At 44.1% G+C, this 18,163-nt stretch overlaps 1 pseudogene; it reads left to right on the forward strand.

The window, feature by feature from the left end:
* Window positions 1–1,436: 1,436 nt before the first annotated feature.
* LOC123054620 (putative disease resistance protein RGA1) lies at window positions 1,437–9,227 on the forward strand (annotated as a pseudogene).
* Window positions 9,228–18,163: the final 8,936 nt, after the last annotated feature.

Raw genomic sequence — 18,163 nt, forward strand, 5'->3', positions numbered from 1 at the left:
TGATGATTTCTTAATTAACTGTCACTGTTTTTTACTCCCTCCGTTGTGATCTAAACGCTTTTATATTTCTTTACAGAAAAAATATCATTTACGGACGCTTAGCACCAATCTGCACTCTGTTATGCCCGCTTAATCCTGATGGGTGCATGTGCTTACTGCCTTACTTACAAGTTGGGATAATCACAGCAGGGGAACCCGGCGGTTCGCACATCACACAGAGCCAAAAGTCTTATTAGGGCAACGACGTCAAGAAAACGATGTGTTCGGCTCCAGCCTGGGCCCGGTTCGCCCAAGATTTCGGTTCTCGGTTTTGTGACAGAGACTCGAGGAGAAGACGATTCAAGCTTGCTAATTATTTGTTCATCGGCGGTTCTCGGGTTTGTGCGGACTCCTACTCTAGCATTTGCTCGATCGGGTTCGGTTCTGCTCTGCCTTCCAACGCGTCTCGTGTGGGGGTTTTCCACGCAACTTAGCATCCGGCAACTATCTATATATTCAAACCTGCGTTCCTTCTTCTCTCCGCACCATTGATCTCCAAGCTCAGAACCTCAAGCCAGCCAAACCCCATTTCACCGGCGCACGTACAGAAAGCCAATAGATGGAGCTCTTCGCCTTCCTCTTCAGAATGGTGGCCCTGATCCCCGACGCGTTACGCAACGCGGAGAAGTTGCCGGGTGCTCTGATCTTGTGCGGCGTCGTTGAAGCCGCGGTGGCGCTCTTCCTCATCATCTCGAGGACGCCCGGAGGCATATTTGTCCACCATGGCAAGGTGCCCTTCTACCTGTACTACGGCATCCTCATTGCCATAGTGATATTCGGGCTTGTGGAGGCTTCCGCCGGATTCTGGGCATCCGGTGATGTGGTCCAACGACGTGCTGCGGCGAAGACGATCCTGTGGGTGTCCATCCTGCCCCTCGTCGTCGTCGCTGCGCTCGCAGGCTTCGTCGTCCTGAACTGAGATAGCTATGCATTTTGTACTGTAAGAGTAGAATCTTGAATGTGTGTATGTGCGTGTGTTGTGGCCTGGGTATGAGGGATCGTTGGGTTGTTCGAGCATGAGTGTTTTTTTTTGTGTGTGTGTGTGAAAGGAGCATGAGTGTTTTGGGTATCATACTTTCAGGTTGTGCTGTGGCATTTGATCTACTTGAATTGAATTTATGTGTTTCACTGTTTATTTTGCATACACAAGCATGTTTTTTTTTTTTTGAGAATAGCTTGTAAACTGCTGAGGTGGGCTAGCTTCCTGCTGTGGTTGCCTTGGGCCGGATCGTCGAGGATAAACATGGGCTAACTAAAGTGTCAAAAAGCTTAAATATGGGAGTCCACATGCTCCTGACGGCCCAATACACCTTTCACATCAGCCCAATATACACCATTAAATTCTCGACGTTACTTCCCACCTGCTTCTTGGTCGATGGAGAAAAATCATACGTACTCGTCCATGGAGTAAATGCCCTGTGGGTTGTGTCTGGTGTTCCTCTCCGCTCGTCTGCTCCCCTTTCCACACGCTGAACTCCCCTTCCTTCCTTCGTTGACTCGATCTCGAGACCTGCCCCTGCCGGATCTGATGATGGAGCCGGCGGGAGACTCTTCCCTGGAGGCCGCGATTGCATGGCTGGTGCAGACCATCCTTGCGACTCTCTTGATGGACAAGATGGAAGCCTGGATTCGACAAGTCGGGCTTGCCGACGACGTTGAGAGGCTCCAGCGCGAGGTGGAGAGAGTCGAGATGGTGGTGGCTTCTGTGAAGGGGAGGGCGGGGCTGGGAACAGCCCGCTGTCCCGGGCTCTCGCTCATGTCAAGGAGCTTCTCTACGACGCCGACGACGTGGTCGACGACCTCGACTACTACAGGCTCCAACAGCAAGTCCAAGGAGGTAAGCACAATCCCACTGGTGTATATCCAATCTATGTGTGCTAATTAATAGTTTGATCTTAATTTCTGGTCCATGTTTCTTTTCGGCACAGTTACGAGTGAAGAGCCTGACGGTATGCGTGGAGCTGAAAGAGTGGATGAAATATCAAGGGGCCATGTCGATACACTGAATGTCAGCGTTGGCAAATTACGGTCCGCGGTATGGGAACACTTTACGATCACAGAAACTGTCGACGGGAAGCGTTCAAAAGCCAAATGTAAGTACTGTAGAAAGGATTTTAATTGCGAAACGAAGACAAACGGGACTTCATCTATGAAAAAACATTTGGAGAAAGAGCATTCCGTAACTTGTACAAAGACACCTGGAGCCCATCCACCAAACCCTTCAAGGTACCTAAAGAAATTATACGTTGCATCAGCACATTTGTATTCATTAGTATTACATCTGCTTGACCCATTGTTGCTCTACATTTCTTCTGATAACCGACCCCTCCATCCGTTTCTTATTGCAGCACCGGCGATGCTACTTGTAATGTGAGGTCGGTTGAAGTTGGTAGTTCGTCCAACGGAAAAAGAAAGAGAACAAATGAGGATCCAACACAAACCACCGCAGCTAACACACACACCCAATGGGACAAGGCTGAGTTCTCTAGTAGGATAATTAAAATTACTGGCCAATTACAGTTACAGGACATCCAAGGGGCTTTCAGTAAAGTTCTTGAGGCATATGGACCTAGCGCTAATTCAAGTTCAAGTCATCACCGCCCAAGTACAACCTCAGCTCAGCACCCAACGACATCAAGTCTTGTTCCAATGGAAGTTTATGGCAGAGTTGCGGAAAAGAATAAGATGAAAAAGTCAATAACTGAAAACCAATCTAATGGTGTAAATGTTCTACCTATTGTAGGCATTGCAGGTGTTGGAAAGACAACTCTCGCTCAATTTGTCTATAATGATCCAGACATGAAAAGTCAATTTCACCACAGGATATGGGTTTGTGTGTCCCGCAAATTTGACGAAGTGAAGATCACAAAGGAGATGTTAGACTTTTTTCCTCAAGAAAGGCATGAAGGAATTAGCAACTTTGCGAAGCTTCAAGAGATCTTGAAAGAACATATCAAGTACCAGTCGAAGAGCTTTCTGCTTGTATTAGACGATGTCTCGGAAAATGTAGATTATCATAAATGGAACAAATTGTTGTACCCTTTGACGTCAAGTCAAGCAAAGGGTAATATAATTCTAGTCACAACCAGAAATTTGTCTGTTGCACAAAGGTTAAGAACACTTGAACCGATCAAGTTAGGTGCTTTAGAAAATGATGATATGTGGTTATTGCTCAAGTCATGTGCATTTGGTATTGGGGACTATAAAGGTCCGGGAAATCTACGAACTATTGGAATGCAAATAGCAGAGAAGTTAAAGGGCAGCCCGTTAGCAGCAGTAACTGCAGGGGCACTGTTAAGAGATCATCTTAGCGTTGATCATTGGAGTAACATTCTCAAGAAAGAGAAGTGGAAATCGTTGGGACTCAGTGGGGGCTTCATGCCTGCTTTGAAGCTTAGCTATGATGAGCTACCGTACCATTTACAACAATGTTTCTCATATTGCTCTATATTTCCTGAAAAATATAGGTTTCTTGGGAAGGATCTGGTCTATATTTGGATTTCTCAGGGATTTTTGAATCACGCTAAGAGATTGGAGGAGATAGGATGGGAATATCTGAATAATTTGGTGAACCTGGGATTCTTTCAGCAGATTGAAGAGCAACAGGAAGAGGATGAAGATGAGGAAGAAGAATTTTTTCTAGGCAGTAAAATTTGGTATCCTATGTCTGGTCCCATGCACGATTTTGCAAGGATGGTTCCAAGGACTGAGTGTGCAACCATGGATGGTCTTCAGTGTAATAATATGTTACCAACTATACGTCACTTGTCAATTGTGACCAATTCTGCATATAGCAAAGATCAGCATGGAACCATACCTCGCAATATCAAGTTTGAAGGAGTGAATTGCAGAAAACATCGACATTGAAGGCTAGGTTTGCAGAAACCACATTTCTACAGTTTTGTGCCAAAAACCACTAATTCTGAGGCTAATTTTTTACAAAAAACACTAGTCGCCCACTTAGGCCCATTTGAGCACGATTATGACAGATGGGTCCCGCTAGACAGGGTGACGTGGCAAAAAAACAGTCAATTACATCCGGATATAATTTTATTTTGCAAAAGGACCCCTGAAAGAAAAGCAATCAGGTCCTCCATCTCCCCTCGGCCCGGTGGTGGACGCCGGCGGCCACTCCCTCCCCGTGCATGGCCGGCTGCTCCATCGGCGGGGCACAGGCAGGTCCGGCGTGGTCGGGGATAGGCAAGACGGCGAGGATCCGGCAGGAGCACGACGACGACGGGACAACGGAGCTGCAGCGGCAACGCTTAAGCAACGGGCGGCCATGGACGAGCTTGACGGCGTGGCTCCTGCTGGAGCACGACGAGGGGCGGAACGCATCAGATGGGAGAGATAGGGGAGGGCACCGGCGGCAGCGGAGCTCAGCGTCGAGGGTCTCCGGGCTGCGCAGCAGCGAGGTGCAGGGGGAGGCGCAGTAGAGGCGCTGCTCGTGGCCAGGCGGCCTCGGCTCGCATGCCTGCGAGCTCGAGCGCGCCGGCGGCGGCGGAGCTCACCGTCGAGAGTTGCCGGTCTGCGCGGCAGCGAGATGCAGCGGTAAGCGGTGGAGCTGCTGCTCGGCGGCCTCGACCCGCACACCTGCGAGCTCGAGCGCACTGCCGGCGGAGCTCACTGCTGGTCCTACGGAGGGCTAATTCTGAGGCGGGGTCGCCGGGATGTGGAGCTCGCTGGTGCTCCTAACCTTATCTTCTTTCTTTGTCTTTTTTTTCTTCAAAAAATGACCTTTTCCTTTTTGGCTTTTTTACAGTTTAGTCTATGTGATTCTATCTATTTGCTATCCATTATGTTGTGCCACGTCACCCTGTCCAGCGGGACCCGCCTGTCATAATCGTGCTCAAACCGGCCTAAGCCAACGACTAGTGTTTTTTGCAAAAAATTAGTCTCAGAATTAGTGATTTTTGGCACAAAACTATAAAAGTGTGGTTTCTGCAACCCTAGCCTTCAATGTCGATGTTTTCTGCAATTCACTCAGTTTGAAGAGAACCTGAGAAATGCAATTGCATCAGTGAGGAAATTGAGGACATTAGTTTTATTTGGGCACTACGACTCTTTCTTCTTGAAATTGTTCCTTGATATATTCCAGAAGGACCAGAACTTGCGTCTGCTGCAAATGTCTGCAACATGTGCTGATTTTGATTCCCTCATGTGTAGTTTGGTAAATCCTGCACATCTTCGCTATCTAAAACGTGAGCCTGATGAGGTGGATGGTGCTTCCCCTCAAATTTCGAGCAAGTTGTACCATCTTCAAGTATTAGATGTTGGCTCATACACTGATCCTATACCTGATGGTAATAATAATCTAGTTAGCCTGCGGCATCTTGTTCCAGAAAATGGAGTATACTCTTCTATTGCTAGCATTGGTAGCATGACATCACTTCAAGAGCTGCATGATTTTAAGGTCCAGTTTTGTTCTAGAGGCTTTGAGATATCACAACTCCAATCCATGAACGAGCTTGTACAACTTGGGGTGTCTCGACTTGATACTGTTAAAACTCAGGAAGAGGCTTATGGAGCAGGACTAAGAAGCAAAGAATACTTGAAAAATTTGCACTTGTCCTGGAAGGATACCTTGTCACCCGAGGAATATGACACTAGCTCTGAATCTACTACGGACAAAAACGAGGAGCTCTCACCAATGGATGATATTGGCTCATTTTCTGAGCCTTCTTTGGATATAGTAGAAACAAGCGTGGAGCTCTTGCCAATGGGTGATGGTGACCAAACTGACGAGCCTTCTATGGATACAGCAAGAGAGGTGCTCGAGGGACTTGAACCTCACATGAACTTAAAGCATCTACATATATCCGGGTATAATGGTACTACTTCACCAACTTGGCTTGCCAATAATATCTCAGTTACCTCATTGCAGACGCTTCATCTTGATGATTGTGGAGAATGGAGAATACTTCCATCTCTAGGAAGTCTTCCATTTCTTACAAAGCTGAAGTTGAGCAGCATGCGGGAAGTAATAGAAGTATTGGTTCCTTCACTGGAGGAGCTAGTTTTGATCGACATGCCTAAGTTAGTGAGATGCTCAAGCACTTCTGTGGGGGCTCTACGAGCACTGTGGATCAAGGATTGTGAAGCATTGAAGGAGTTTGATCTGTTTGAGAACGATGATAATTATGAAATCATTCAGGGATCATGGTTGCCTGGTCTTAGAGATTTGATTCTGAATTATTGCCCTCATTTGAATGTGTTGAAGCCTCTTCCACCTTCAACTACCTTTTCTAAGGTACTCATCAGAGAAATTCCAAGATTTCCGTATATGGAGATATCGTCTGGTGAAAAGTTAGAAATTGGGAATATTGATGATGAGTTGAGGATACTAGATGACAAAACCTTGGCATTCCATAATCTTAGAAACCTGAAATCGATGGAGATATATGATTGCAAAAATCTAAGGACTTTTTCATTCAAAGATTTTAGTCATCTTGCCTCTTTAACAAGTTTGAAAATTGGAAACCGTGCACAACTTTTCTCTTCAGATGTGACGTCAGAGTATACCCATGAAGATGTGACAGCTGTAGAGGAATTGACCTTAGCATATTGCGCACATATAACAAGGGTACTGTTACCGATGGAAGAGGAAGAAAACAGCCTATTAACAATAGTACTGTCATCAGGAAATCCAGATGAGGCATTGACCTGGCTAGTTCAAGACGGACTCTTGCACATTCCAGCAAATCTCATCGCCTCTCTCAAGAAGATGACTATTGATAAGTGCCCTTGTCTAAAATTTAACTGGGGCAAGGACGGCTTCTCTGGATTTACCTCGCTTGAGAAGCTTAAAATTTGGGGAGACTTGCCGTTTGTGCATAATGACGAAAGTAATGACCGGGCGAATGGAAGTTCCTTTGTGTTCGAAAAGGGGGATCAACCCCTGGGGGCGAACAGAAGATGGCTCCTCCCGGCATCACTTAAAAAACTTGACATCGGGTCATGTCGCATAGAAACGCTGCAACCCTGCTTTCCTAGAGATATCACCAGCCTTAAAAAGTTGAAGGTGCGTTCCATCCGAGGTTTGCAATCTCTACAGCTGCACTCATGCACGGCACTGGAAGAATTGGAGATTAGAGGCTGTGGATCGCTCACCGTCACTGAACTAGAGGGCCATCAGACACCCCTTGGCTGCCTCGGTCGAATGAATGTATCAGACTGTCCTGGCTTGCCACCATGTTTGGAGAGCATTTCAACGCCGTGCTCTCGGCTGGAAAGGCTTTGCATCGATGACCCATCTGTCCTTACCAAGTCGTTCTGCAAGCACCTCACCTCCCTGCAAATGCCTACAACTTTATTGGTTGGAGGAAGTGAGGAGACTAACAGATGAGCAAGAGCAAGCGCTTGTGCTGCTCAAGTCCCTGCAAGAGCTCGAATTCAGTTGGTGTCCTGATCTCGTAGATCTTCCTGGGGGGCTGCACAACCTTCCTTCCCTCAAGAGGTTAAGCATATGGGGTTGTCTGGGCATCTCAAGGCTGCCGGAAGCAGGCCTCCCATTTTCACTGGAAGAACTGGAAATCAATGATTGCAGAAAGGAACTAGCTGATCAATGCAGTCTGCTAGAAACAAGCAAGCGAAAAGTCAAAATTACTTTATGTCCTCCAATTGATTACTGCCCGCTCTGTTAAGCACATGTTTCTACACATAAAAACAAATTAAGCTGTCTCTGCTTTTGAGGAAATCTTCTGCGGGCATTCAATTAGGGCTCCTTTGATTCAAGGAATTTTATAGGATTTTTGGAGGATTATAATCCTTAGGATTTTTTCCTATGTTGGTCCTTTGATTCATAGGATTGAATCCCATGGGATTTTTTCCTATGGAATCTTTTGTACTACATTTCATAGGAAATCTAACATCCACTCCAACCTCTTTTTACAATTCCTCTGTTTTTCCCGTGCCATCAAACACTCATTGCTAATTCTATAGGATTCAAGTGAGCATGCCACTCCAACCCTATACTTTTCCTATTCCTACGTTTTTAAAATCCTACGAATCAAAGAGGCCCTTAGGCTGCTCAACATATACTCCACTATCATGCAACAGGTAAACCGGCATGTTTCGCTGTTTGCTATTCATCTTGTCTTGTCAACTGAAAAATATAATTAATTTTCATTTCCTTGACTGCAGAGAGAACTACACGAGATAAGCCTGCAGATGTTTTATGTTTGTTGTTGAGAAAGTTGTGTCCGAAATTTCCGCCATTCACATATGCTCTGCAGCTACAACAATGCACCTTTTCGAGGAAAAAAAATGCTAAAACAAAGCACTTCAGAGACAGGAATAGTAGCTCTCGTCTGACACGAGAATGAGGATATGTGGGGTTACTCTTAACTAAAATTCATGTGTTGATCAGCCAGACTCAGAAGTCAGGATGGCCTCGGCAGAGGCCTAATGTGTGCAAGAATGATTGAATTTGGATATGCAAGCCTGTAACCTGGTGTCCCGTCGCCGATTACTAGTTTCCTGTTGTGATATCAGCGACGCAGTGTGTGTGTGCAGTATACTACTATGCTATCTTGGTACATCCTAATGAGCTCATCTCTTCCCATTTTCTTTTATCTTTGTGATGCTTCAAACTATCTTTGTGATGCAGTGTGTCTGTACTATTCTATCTCGGTACCGTTGTTGGATCTTCACAGAATTTTGCTACTGTTCTGGAGTCATTCTGTCGGTGGTTGTTTGCTTTGTGGACTTGTGGTTGTTGGTCTCTGTTTTTTCAAGCTGATCCGCAAGCTTGCTGGAGCCTGTGAGGCACGATAAAAATTCTCATCAAAGTGAGGCACAATAAAGCTCCTTTCTCCAGTGTGGAGTATAGCTCCAAAATGTAACTGAAAATGGGACGAGAACACCGAGGGGTTGATCATAAGGTCATATCACCGTGCCAAAGCCCAACGGTAATGTCGGGGAAACAGAGTACCGTGCGCTCCAGTTTCATCATTGCCATCCCTCGCATGTTCGCATGTGTAGCGCTGTATCAGAGGAGCTCTCCTCTTTTGCTTGATATATTGCGTTGTCAAGAAGAAAACTATTCATGTCTTTGCTTTGGATATTTGTAAATATCTGAATTTTCTTGATCAGAAGAAAACTCTTTTTAGTCTGTTTGGGATGCTGGACAAGTCATGTTGTGCTTCCAACTGTGCATGAATAATTTTGCTCCTGATCTGGAGCACTTACATCAACTGGTAGCTTGCTTTGATGTGTGCATTAACAAAAGATTAGAAAATGTACATTATACCTGATGTGTGCTTAAGTTGTTGTCGATCATGCTTATCGTTTTCAGACTTCCTGAGCTGGCCGGCCTGTGAATGTGGTAAGCAAACAAATTTTCTAGTCAATGATATATAGGCACAAGTAAAGGACAGGACTAGTTAACTGAATCCAAGGCAACCTGCACATCTCAGAAACAAGTACTCACTCGAATCATATACTGTTCAAGTAAGACGCTACAGGAAGTTAAGCTGCCCATCCTCTGAAGAGAAACCAGCATAGGATGCTCTCTTGACTCAAATCATACTGTTAAAACAAGCTCCTCTGCAATGCAAGAACTTCAGTTCACAGAGAATAAACCGGGAGCTCGACAGTACCGCTGGATGGTGAGGAGCCACTGCCCACCAGAGATTGGTAAGTTGCGGTTGGATCTGGCCACACCGCCTCCGCATCGACGCCCAGAGGTTCGTCGGAGGCGGTTGGCAAGCTCGCCTGCGAGGCGTTACCTGAGCGCACTGCCATCACGGCGGGCCAGCCCCCGCTGGCAGGAACGTCGGGCATTCCGGGCGGCGGCGTCTTGCAACTATCGGCGCGTGGCGTGGGAGGGCAAACCTGAAGAAGACAGACTAACTAAATGGGCCGGACATTGGCACAGGCCATTAGCACATACATTTTTATATATTTTCCAAAAACAGTGTACATCTTTAAAATATATTCAGTAATCACTTTAATATTTCTCAAGAAAGGAAACACTTTAATAAACGACATATTAATGACTAATTAACAGGTCAATAAATATGTTTATCTCGTATTTAATTTTGTTCATACGGCTTTGTGAAGTTTATTCATGTATATTAAATAGAATGTTTACATTATTAGAAAAATAAATCTTAGAATTGTAAAAAACCATATTATATGAGAAACAATGTTTCCTTCAAATGAAAATATTCGTGCATTTAAAATATATATGTTTTGCATATCTCAAAAAGTTGCTTAAATATTTCAGATCAAAGTGTCCATATGTGTGAAAATTAATGTCAATACATTTATAATCAAAGAATAGTAAAAATCAAAATATATAATAAATATATAATAAATATATAAAAATAAATTAATTAAAACTTGTCTCATGTCCCATGACAATAAAAGATAGAGCACAGAAACATAAATAAATTTAAAATATAATGTGCATTGTTTTAAAATAAAGGGGTAACAAAAAGAAAATACAAAAAACACAATAAAAATAGTGAGAAATGAGAAAAGGAAAATGAGAGATTAATCTAAGCTTCAGGTAGGGCGTCCTCTTTAGTGAAGGGAGCAAGGGCATTTGTTGGCCGGAACTCTCAGAGAAGAAGGCAAGACATTTGTTGTCATTGAGGGCATAGGTGGGCATCCACCTCTTCATGGAGTGTAGCAAGCCCACCCCTCCCACCCAAGGGTATAAACTTCAGGATAAACGTGTGGCTCGCTATTTTATCATATGTGTTGTTTCACTTAGCAACAACTTAACACAATCCCTAAAATTAACTAACGAAATGTCAAAAATATAGTCACCTATTCAACCCCTGCCCTCGCTCCTGTAAGCATCTTTGATCCTTCAACCTAATCTAGGAGTGGTCATATATTTGGTTGTTTGTGAGACAAGGACAACAATTGAGGTGGATTTTTTACTTAACAAGTAAAGGGTAGCCCGCCGTAAAATAGAAATTTGATTCGTTCCGTCCTAGGATCAATTGGATGGTGGATTTGCTAAATCAGTTTGATCAATAACTAGTTTTTTTTAGAAAAGGAGGATTACCCCGGCCTCTGCATCTGAGTGATGCATGCAACCCCTTTGTTATTAAGCAAATTGATTGAAAAGTCTGTGTTCCAGAGCTCCGAGCTAAAGTAAAATAAAAAAAAGTAAAAAGTGCTACAGCCGGCGAAAATAGAACAAGATGACTAAAAACATATCCTATTACTGGACCGCCATCCAAACCGGTGGTGGATATCCCGAGCTACCATCTCCGATCGGGCAGACCCAGTAACCAAAGGCTCCCTGGCTTCCACCGGAGTGAGTAACGACCACATACAGATCCAAGCAGTGGCCATGTAGATAACCTACAAAAAAATCTATATGAATTTGTCTGTTAAAAACAATGCCATTCCTACAGTTCCATATAGCCAAAAGTAATGCACATACTCCTATCCAAATATGTCACGCAATGTTTGTCTCTACTCCATTTAGCCACGTCCCAAATAACGTGTGTATACTATTTGGAGGGATGATATTAAAGGCTATATGAACTGAATGCCATAGTAGTTTGGCCAGTGGACAATCGAGAAAGAGGTGTTTGATGGTTTCATTGTGATCACAAAAGCTACATCTTTGACTACTCTCCCAATTACGTTTTGCCAAGTTATCCTTAGTCAGAACCACCTCCTCGTGAACAAACCACATGCATACATTGATTCTTAACGGGACTTTGATTTTCCAAATATGTATCGATTTTGAAACCGGACCAAAATCAATTAGGTCAAAATACATAGATTTTGCTTAGAAAATGCTATTTGTAGTTAATTTCCAGTGAATACTATCGGACTCCTCAGAGAGGTTTGATGACCCACAAGTACAGGGGGTCTATCGTAGTCCTTTCGATAAGTAAAAGTGTCGAACCCAACGAGGAGCAGAAGGAAATGACAAACGGTTTTCAGCAAGGTATTTTCTGCAGGCACTGAAATTATCGGTAACAAATAGTTTTGTGATAAGATAGTTTGTAACGGGTAACAAGTGGCAAGTGTAACAAAGATGCAGCAAGATGGCCCAATCCTTTTTATAGCAAAGGATAAGCCTAGACGAACTTTTATATAAAGCAAAGCGCTCCCGAGGACACATGGGAATTATCGTCAAGTTAGTTTTCATCATGCTCATATGATCCGCGTTCGCCACTTTGATAATTTGATATGTGGGTGGACCGGTGCTTGGGTGCTCTCCTTACTTCGACAAGCCTCCAACTTATGATTAACCCCTCTCGCAAGCATCCGCAACTATGAAAGAAGAATTAAGATAAATCTAATCATAGCATGAAACATGTGGATCCAAATAAGCCCCTTACGAAGCAACGCATAAATTAGGGTTTAATCTTCTGCCACTCTAGCAACCCATCATCTACTTATTACTCCCCGATGCCTTCCCCTAGACCCAAATCATGGTGAAGTGTCATGTAGTCGACGTTCACATAACACCACTAGAGGAAAGACAACATACATCTCATCAAAAAATCAAACGAATACCAAATTCACATGGTTACTTATAACAAGATTTCTCCCATGTCCTCAGGAACAAACATAACTACTCACAAAGCATGTTCATGTTCAAGATCAGAGGGGTAATGAATATCATTAAGGATCTGAACATATTATCTTCCACCAAATAAACCAACTAGCATCAACTACAAGGAGTAACCAACACTACTAGCAACCCACAGGTACCAATCTGAGGTTCTGAGGCAAAGATTGAATACAAGAGATGAGCTAGGGTTTTAGAGGAGATGGTGCTGGTGAAGATGTTGAGGAAGATTGACCCTCCCACGATGAGAGGATCGTTGGTGATGACGATGGCTTCGATTTCCCCCTCCCGGAGGGAAGTTTCCCCGGTAGAATCGCTCTGCCGGAGCTCTAGATTGCTCCTGCCCAGATTCCGCCTCGAGATGACGGCGCTTCGTCCCGAAAGCTTCCTTCTGATTTCTTCTAGGTCAAAACCCTCCATACAGTAGAAGATGGGCACCAGACGATGGCCAAGGGGCCCACAAGCCCTGGGGGTAGGGCGCGCCCCCAAGCTTGTGGCCACCTGGTGGGTCCCCTTCTGTAGTTTCTTCGCCCAATATTTTTTTATTTCAAAACAATTCTCCGTAAAGTTTCAGGATATTTGGAGTTGTGCAGAATAGGTATCTCAAATTTGCTCCTTTCCGGTCCAGAATTCTAGCTGCCGGCATTCTCCCTCTTCATGTAAATCTTGTAAAATAAGAGAGAAAAGGCATAAGTATTGATCCATAATGTGAAATAACAGTCCATAATGCAATAAATATCAACATAAAAACATGATGCAAAATGGACGTATCAAGGTTCAAATCCATCAACCTTCTGACCAGATGTAGCCATGCTTCCCATCTGTCTCCTACCAAAGATCTCCGAAATGAATATTTAGAGGGTTGGACTATAACACTGTAGCAACGTAAGCCTCCTTACATTGTAAAGTATTATAGAGAGATGGATATTGTGTGGCTAAAGGCGTATAACCACGTATCCTCCCAGAATCTCGTCGAATTATCGTTTCCAATGATAAATTTAGTTCTATGGAAGAAGGTTGCTTTGGTTCTCAACTTCTCATCAAGCCCTTCCAAAAAGGTGAATCATTGGTCTAGCTGTAACTTGGGCCAAGGTCTTAGATTGTAAGTACTTATTACGTAAAATTTGTACCCACGTGCCTTCGGTCTCCACAGAAAGGCTGTACAACCATTTACTGAGTAGACATCTATTCTTTACCTCTAAATTCTCAATCCCAAGACCACCCTGGTCCTTCGGCCAACAAATGATGTCCCATTTAGTAAGCATGTACTTCCTCTTTATTTCATCACTCTGCCAAAAGAATCGTGATCGATAAAAGACCAGTCTTTTTCGTACAGGTGCCTCAAAAAAGGACAAGAGGAACATCAACATACTCGTGAGCACTGAGTATCAGCCGACCTCCGTATGACATAAGCTTGCCCTTCCAGCGGCTTAGTTTCTTTTCAAATCGATATTCAATACACTTCCACTCCTTGTTAGATAGCTTGTGATGGTGAATTGGTATGCCCAGATAGCTAAACGATAGGGTACCCAGTTCACATCCGAACAGTTGTTTATAAACATCTTGTTCATCCTTGGTTCTCCCAAAACAAAACAATTCGCTTTTGTTAAAATTAATCTTCAATCCTGACAACTGTTCAAATAGGCATAGCACAAGCTGGCCTTTGCAAAATCATGCTCCATAAAAATGATGGTATGATCAACGTATTGTAGTATGGACACCCCACCATCTACTAGATGTGGTACTAGTCCTCCTACTTGGCCTTCCTCTTTAGCTTTTCCTATCAGAATTGCCAACATATCTGCTACTATGTTGAACAAGATAGGAGACATCGGGTCCCCCTGTCTTAGACCCTTGTGCATCTGGAAGTAGTGACCTATGTCATCATTCACTTTAATCCTGACACTGCCTTTTTGTAGAAATGAATCGAACTGCTTCCTCCAGGAAACATCGAATCCCTTCATACGTAAAGCCTGTAGAACGGTCATTTAACTTTATCATATGCTTTCTCGAAATCCACTTTGAAGACCGCCCCATCTAGTTTCTTCGAGTGGATCTCGTGGAGTGTTTCATGTAGGACAACCACACCCTCTAGTATGTTTCTGCCCGGCATGAATGCCGTCTGAGTTGGTTGCACCACACTATGTGCAATCCATGTCAGTCTGTTTGTCCCAACTTTAGTAAAAAAATATTAAAGCTCACATTATGCAGACAAATTGGATGGAACTGCTCAATGCGCACCGCCTCCTCCTTCTTTGGCAACAACGTTGTGGTCCCAAAGTTCAGGTGGAAGAGCTGCAGATGGCCACTAAATAAGTCATGGAACACCGGTACTAGATCGCCTTTAATAATATGCCAACACTTCTTGTAAAATTCTGATGGGAAGCCATCCGGGCCTGGCGCCTTATTATTCTTCATCTGTGATATTGTCTCGAACACCTCTTTCTCCGTGAATGGTGCGGATAAAATCTCATTCTCGTTTGTCCCGAGCTGAGGAATATCCCCAACCATGTGCTCGTCCATAGACACAAAGTTGTCGTCGGAAGCCCCAGACAGTTGTTTATAGTAATTAGAGATATACAATTTTAGGTCATCGTGTCCTACAATTATACCCTCATCCTGCTCAAGCTGGAAATTTTCTTCTTTCTGTGTTTTCCATTTGCAATCATATGGAAAAACTGGGTATTGTCGTCCCCTTGGACGATCTTCCGCACTTTAGCTCTAAGTGCCCATTTCATCTCTTCTTCTCTGAGAAGCTCCCGCAATCTTTGCTTAGCCTCCATCTTAGATGCCCGATCATCCGCATCTAAAAAGGTGGATTCGGCCTTGGGATCAAACTCTTTTATAAGGTGTATAAGTCCATCCTTTTCCACCTTATAAATTCCACTTACATTTTTAGCCCAGCCCCTCAGGAACTGCCTTTGCCATCTCACCCCCCTCCTGTGGCCCTAGCCCATTCTCGGGCTATGAGCTCAATGAAGCACTCTCTCTCAAAACATGCTAGTTCGAAAGAGAAGACATTCTTGTTACCCGCATGTGTCGCCTCCCCCGAGTCAACAAGCAGTGGGGTGTGATCGGAGATTGCTCTCTGTAAAGCTTGGACTGTCACCAAAGGAAACTTCTATTCCCATTCAATACTGGTGAGAACTCGATCCAACTTCTCGTAAGTTGGATTCGACAATGTGTTTGCCCAAGTAAACTTTCTACCTGAGAGTTATGTCTCTCTCAGGTCTAGACTCTGAATAATCGTGTTAAACATAAATCTTCATCTGCCATCAAAATTATCGTTATTTTTTTCGTCTCTCCTCATGATAATGTTAAAATCACCTCCGACCAGTATAGGTAATCTCTCATCCCCACAAACCTGCACAAGGTCTGCTAGGAAGTCGTGTTTGAGCTCTGGTTGAGCGGCTCCATATACTACAACTAGCACCCATTAGAACCCGTCAACCTTCGAGCGCACCCTGAATTTGACGGCAAAGTCCCCTAGCACAACGTTACGGTCTTCTAGCGTCTCGCACTTGACCCCAAGTAAGATCCCACCAGATCTTCCTCTTGGAGGTAGATAGTGCCAATCAAAGTCAACACCACTAGATAAGGTGCCAAGAAATTGTGATGTAAAATTATCCCTACCAGTCTACATACACATGCAACACCCTACAGGGGTATTCTAGCAATACAGTTGGGTTATTTTGACCCTGTTGCGGCGTTGCCAATTGTGTACTCGAAGATGCTCTCTAACCTGAACATCCTCTAGTCCGAAACCCACCTCCTGGGCAAAGAGGCGAGACGACGAGCAGCTGCACGACGAGGGTTTATGCTGCTGATGGGTGAGCGAACGGTGCCGAGGTGAGGGAGGTGAAGTCGATGCATATGTGTAAGAGGTAGTCCAACGATGTCAGTTGTGTGAATTGACGACTTCGATGGCCTCCTGCATGCAACATGTGGAGCGTCCGCGTTTTATCACCATATTACCCACTTCCTATTGATGATTGGCTAATATATAAGTGTTAACCTAAGCCCCTGCGCAATGGCTCGGCTCCCGAACCGTACTAAGCGACATGTTATGGCTCTTCCTAAGAAGGTAAAAGCCCCCGAGTTGTGTGAATTGACAACATCGCCTCCTGCGTGCCCATGTGGAGCTTCCGCTCATATAGGTCGCCTCACGACCACTTCACGCGAACCATGGGGTTGGGCTGGATAGGATTTTTCTTATGAACTTGCAAACCGTTCAAAACCATGTCCAAAATGCGAAATTGTTGTGGACCGGCCAGTTGCAATGTGCAACAAATGAAAATAACTGGTCCAAACTGCAAAAACTGCCACTTTACCGGGTCTAAATTACAATTTATAATATTTATTATTAAATTGGAGATCAAGGTTGATTTTTATATCTAAATATTAGTTAGCTTGTTGCAAATTTTGAAAACGGTGTGCAACAATACACATTTCAAGATGAGGTTGCAGCAAAGCCCTTTTATAATTGCAGGCTTGATGTTGTACAACTTGGCCAACTCAAAAATCAACCAACTGAAAAATAGTAAAGCCAAAAAGGAAATCTAAGGAACTTGATTGCAGTTTATCGCTGTTGTTGTTGCAGTGTTTTTCTTTCGCCAATGGGTGCATGTGCTTAGTGCTTACGAAGGATGATGACGACCGGGAGAGCTGAGTTTTTAGACAGCCACGCCGAGAAAAGAATGTGTTTCAGGACCAGTTCCGGTTTCGCGATCAAAGTTATAATGAGTGTAAAACATGGCACGTGTTTGGTAAATGGGGTAAAATGGATGAACTTTGCTTAAATGAGGTAATCCATGTTTGAAATACATAAAGATGGGGTAAAGTGGAATAAATCTAAAAGAATGAATGAAAAAAAGTACAAATATAGATTTGACGATATGCAACTATACACATTTGAAGATGAGGCTGCACCACCTTATACTTTTAATTATAACGGTAGACTTGGCAACAACCGAGAAATCAAGCAACCGAAAAATAGTGAATCCAACGGAAAAATCTGAAGAACTTGACTGCAGTTTGTTGTTGTTGCTCTGTTATTTGTCTGCCAAAGGAGTGCTTATGCTTACGAGGGATGATGACGACAGGGAGTACTGAGTTTTTGCACCAGGCTAGGCTCGATCCGGCGGACCCACAGCATGACACCACTCCTAAGACAAAATCCTACTCGCCCGCTCTGTGTGGAAATTATTATACTCCAACATGCGTGTGTGAGTGTGACGATGCTTTCGAGTTCTGACTATCGTAGCTCAGGTGGCACTCTTTCTGCCAATCATCTTGGGCGTAAACCGAAATGGCATTGGTCGGCTTCGGTCTGGTTTGGTTTCGGTTTCGGTTTCCGGCCTCTGGCCCGGCCATGTCGCTGTAGTTGCTTTGGTCAGAGTACATTTTTTTAGAGTATTTGAGCAGACTTAGATTTAGGGAGTAGCGATGTGTCCATTCTGAGAAATGATAGGCGGCAGCTCTGAGAAATAACTTCCAAGACGATCGAGTACTAGCAGATCCGAAAGAAGAATCCAAAAAGGAACGAGGCTGCACTTCGCTGTTGTCACCGGCCAG

This window comes from Triticum aestivum, chromosome 2D (genome assembly GCF_018294505.1).
Source record: "Triticum aestivum cultivar Chinese Spring chromosome 2D, IWGSC CS RefSeq v2.1, whole genome shotgun sequence".
Classification (NCBI taxonomy): domain Eukaryota; kingdom Viridiplantae; phylum Streptophyta; class Magnoliopsida; order Poales; family Poaceae; genus Triticum; species Triticum aestivum.